Here is a 4,688-nt window from a genome sequence, read left to right as displayed (position 1 = left end):
CCACACATTTTAATTCCACATCCCTTTCCCATTCTGACATGTCTATCCACGGCCTCCTCTACTGTAAAGATGAAGCCACACTCCGGTTGGAGGAACAACACCTTATATTCCGTCTGGGTAGCCTCCAACCTGATGGCATGAACATCGACTTCTCTAACTTCCGCTAATGCCCCTCCTCCCCCTCGTACCCCATCCGTTATTTATTTTTATACACACATTCTTTCTCTCACTCTCCTTTTTCTCCCTCTGACTATACCCCCTGCCCATCCTCTGGTTCCCCCCCCCCCCGTCTTTCTCCCTGGGCCACCTGTCCCATGATCCTCTCATATCCTCTTTGCCAATCACGTGTCCAGCTCTTGGCTCCATCCCTCCCCCTCCTGTCTTCTCCTACCATTTTGAATCTCCCCCTGCCCCTCCCACTTTCAAATCTCTTACTAACTCTTCCTTCAGTTAGTCCTGACGAAGGGTCTCGGCCTGAAATATCGACTGTACCTCTTCCTAGAGATGCTGCCTGGCCTGCTGCGTTCATCGGTGGCTTACATCTTGCTGCCTCCCAAGACAGAAGAGAGGTAGCGTGAAAGGGGAATGCAGGGTAACGGGACTGCGTGTCGGGAGAATAGAGGCAACTGGACTGTGTGTCGGGGAAAAGAGGCACAGGGACTGTGTGTCAGGGGAATGCCATGAATCGGGATGGTCTGAATTTGGAATGCAGGGCATAGGGTCTCTGTGTCAGGGAAATAGTGGCTCCGGGACCGTGAATCAGGAAACTACAGAGCTGTGTGTCAGCGGAAGAGAGGCACGAGGATTCTGTGCGTCAGGGAATACAGGCACTGGACCGTGTGTCAGAGGAACAGAGGGATCAGGACTGTGTATCAGGGGAACAGAGGCACTGTGATGTGTGTCAGGGGGATACAGGGCGCTGGGTCTGTCTGTCAGGAAGGTGATAAACACTAGGATTATGTGAAAGGGAATGCAGGGCATCGGGACTGTGTGTGGAGGGAACAGAGGTACTGGGAATGTGAGAAAGGGGAATTCAGGGCACTGGGAGTGTGTGTCAGGGGAATAGAGGCACTGGAATTGTGGGACAAAGGAATGCAGTGCACCGGGACTGTGTATCAGGGTCTTCCCGTCAGGGAAATGAAAGACACCAGAATTTTGTGAAATGGGGATGCAGGGCTCTGACACTTGGGGTCAAGGGAACAGAGACACCGGGACTGTGTGTCAGAGAAATGCAGGGCACCGGGATGGTGTGTCAGCACAATAAAGGCACTGGAGTATATAGGGGTCAGGGGAACAGAGGCACTGGAACTTTGTAACAGGGTAATAGACACACTGTGACAGTGTTGCAGGGGAATACGGGGCACTGGGACTGTGCTGTGGGGAACATAGGGACAAGGATGGTGTATCAGGTGAAAATAGGGACTGGGACTATGTGTCAGGGCAAAATAGGGACCAGAACTGTGGGTCAGGGGAAAACGGACTGTATGTCAGGGAAACAGAGGCACTGGGACCATGTGCCAGGGGATGTAAGTAACTGGGACTGTGTGCCAGAGGAATACATGTCACCAGAACTGTGTATCAGGGGAATACAGGACTCGGAGACAGTGTGGAGGCCAGTGCAGAATTCCAGTACTGTGTATGTGTGAACACAGGCCTTGGGCTACATGACTGCCAAGATTCCATAAAGTCATTTTCTTCCGTGCAGATCGGCTCTGAACAGGAAGATGCTCCTCTTCGCAATGATGGCTGCTCTTGCCACTTCCCTGGCTGTCGCTGACTGGCGGGAAGGTAAATTCAGCAAAGTGTCCCTTGAGAATGTTGACACTCACTCACCAGTATGGGTATCAATGCAGATTACACACACAAACACTCACTAGTATGGGAATCACTGTTGAACACACAGAGACACTCACTCATCGCTATGGGAATCCCTGCCGGACTGCAATTCTCTTGGTAGTTGATAATCACGGCAGTCACCAGCTCTGAAGCAACCTCTTTCAAAATCAAAATTATATTTCACTGCTTCTTGAGGAGTGACCAGCTTTCAGACCCTTCACTTTCTCTGGTGTTGTGTGTGTTTTTTTAATACTTTATTTTCAAAATTTTCAAAAAAAATCAATGAAATCAACAAGAACATACCAGCTCAGACATGTATAAAAATGAAATAAGCAAAAAAAATAAAGAGACATAACATTAGAGGGATGCCTATTGTACAAAGTGCTCAAAAATACTAAACATTAAATCTCAAATGAGAGCTGTGAGAAATCAGCTGGGGGGAAATTGCTCATCCGCCCCCGGCCTCGTCCAGGTAGGCAAGAAATGGATCCCAGATAGCCGAAAAATTTTTAATTGAATTGGTTCTCAAGAACCTAAGTTTCTCCATCTGTATGACTGAGATCATAACAGCCATCCATCTCCGAAAGGAAGGGGGAGAAGGTGATTTGCATTCTCTCAAGATAAGCCTTTTGGCAACAACCATCCCCAGCATCAGAGACTGTTGTATGGCGGCAAGGAAACAAACAATAGATTGCGAGCAGCCAAATATAGCGAGACCAGCTTCCAAGGGAAAGGATCTTTTATAGGCCTTTGAGTACCAGTTGAATATTTTGGGCCAAAATCCAGTCAGTAATGGGTAAAACCAAAAGGTGTGTGACAATGTGGCTTCCATCCCTTGGCACCTATCACACATTGGCCAGCAGAAGGGTAAATCCTGTGCAATCTAAGTTTAGAGTAATGGAGACGGTGGACAACTTTAAACTGGATCAGTTGGTACCTGCTGTTAACAGAGCAAGCCTGTATCATAGACAAACACTTACCCCAGGCAGCTTCAGATAATTCAATGCCCAACTCCTCTCTTCAGGCATCTCCAATCTTCACAGTAAACACTACAGTGCAATTATCAAACAAACATACAAACTTAGAAACGAGATGCCTAGAGTCAGGAGGGTTCTTTAAAATATCAAAAAACATATGTTTCCCTGGAAGGATTTCAAAATTACATATCTTAGATTGAATGTAGTGTCTAATTTGTAAGTAACGAAAAAAGTGTGAATGAGGCAGCTCAAATTTCCCTTTCAGCAGGCTAAATGTTGCAAACCGTCTCTCTATGTACAGGTCTTCAATAGAAACTAGACTCTTCTCCCTCCAAGCATAGTAGGTTTTATCTGAAAGGAGTGATTGAAACAGATTGGTGTTTGGACAGAGGTCTCTGGTAAATTCAGAACATTCCTAATCTGATTTAGAATTCTGATGGAATTTTTCAAAACAAAACTCAAACTTTTTGAAGTCCCAGGCTTCTCAGTGTTAGAGAACAGCACAGCTGGCAAGGAGGTATTGACAACAGATTTAGACTCCATACATAGCCACAAGGGAGCCCCAGGGGCTAGGTTATCCAGAACCCCCTGTTGCCAAAACATTAAAGCCCTAGCACTGACAGCCCAATAATAGTGTCTAAATACAGGTAATCCCCGCCCTCCTTCAGACTTGGGCTTTTGTAAATGAATTTTCAAAATCCTGTGATTCTTATAATTCTTATATCATCTTATATCTGGTGTTGTGTTTTGACATTATTAATTTCTTTGGTATTTCATTCTCACCAGATTCTTTGGCTGTTGTATTTGATGGGTTTTCTGTGAACACAAAGTAATTTTTGACACAAGAGACCACAGTTGCTGGAACCTGAAACAACATACAAAGCTCTGGAGGAACTGAGTAATTCGGGTATAAAGGAAAATGCGCGGTCGATATTTAGGGTGGTGATTATTCATCAGGCCATACTGAGTAACCATGCAAAATGTCGGAGGAATTCAGCAGTTCAGGCAGCACCTATGGAGAGGAATAAACAACAGGTAGTTTGGGCCAAAACCCTTCATCAAGATAGCCATTGGGGTAGGTGCCTGGTGCCCTTCACTGGGTCCTGATTGATATCCAGGTAATAACCAGGAAAGGAGAGACCTGATGAAAGGTCTCGGGCCAATTCGTCAACTGTTTATTCCTCTCTATAGATGCTGCGTGACTGGCTGAGTTCTTCCAGCATTTTGTGTGCATCGCTCTGGATTTCCAGCATCAGTAAAATCTCGTGTTCCTTCGCTTCTCTCCCCTTCTCTGCAGGATAAATTGAGGAACCATTGCTGTTTCCCAGGAACACATGACAAGACTATCTGGTGGAGACACGGAAGGAGATGAGCCTCAAAGACCTGACACACTGTGCCTGAGGTATAACACTGAGCAGGGGACCAAGCATACACTCTTCTCCTACAAGTCCACTGTCCCTCAGGACCTGGTGCTGAGCTGTGAGGATGAAGGCACCATGTAGGTGATCATCGGTGGCAAGGAGGTCTGATTCCAAGTGTCCACCTTCCTTTGGGGCTGGGTCCACATCTGCATCACGAGGGACAAGGAGCAGCAGCTGGTTGGCCTAAACGTCAATGGACAGCTGTCCAGCCGCAAGCTTCAGGAGGGCACGCGGCCTGTCACCGCCAGGAGCAGGGTGATTGTGGGCTAGCAGGAGGCATGCATCGGCAAAGAGCAGAACCTTGTGGGCGAGATCCTGGATGCCAACTTGTGGGACTGGGTGTTATCTCCCATAGACATCAGGAACCTCTCCATGGGTGACTTCTTCACCCAGGGCAAAGTCATTACTTGGCTGAATGCTGGAATAGAAACCAAGGGCAAGGTCATGACCAGGT

The 4,688-nt window shown here is 47.2% G+C and overlaps 1 long non-coding RNA gene across 1 annotated transcript; it reads left to right on the top strand.

The window, feature by feature from the left end:
- Window positions 1-344: 344 nt before the first annotated feature.
- Window positions 345-4,127, top strand: LOC140197788 (uncharacterized). The gene is made up of 3 exons (XR_011886025.1): window positions 345-569; window positions 1,706-1,788; window positions 4,111-4,127. It is a non-coding gene; the product is annotated as an uncharacterized lncRNA (long non-coding RNA).
- Window positions 4,128-4,688: the final 561 nt, after the last annotated feature.

Source organism: Mobula birostris, chromosome 5 (assembly GCF_030028105.1).
Source record: "Mobula birostris isolate sMobBir1 chromosome 5, sMobBir1.hap1, whole genome shotgun sequence".
Classification (NCBI taxonomy): Eukaryota; Metazoa; Chordata; class Chondrichthyes; order Myliobatiformes; family Myliobatidae; genus Mobula; species Mobula birostris.
The sequence above is the reverse complement of the archived record's forward strand: the minus strand, read 5'-3'. Positions and strand labels throughout refer to the sequence as shown.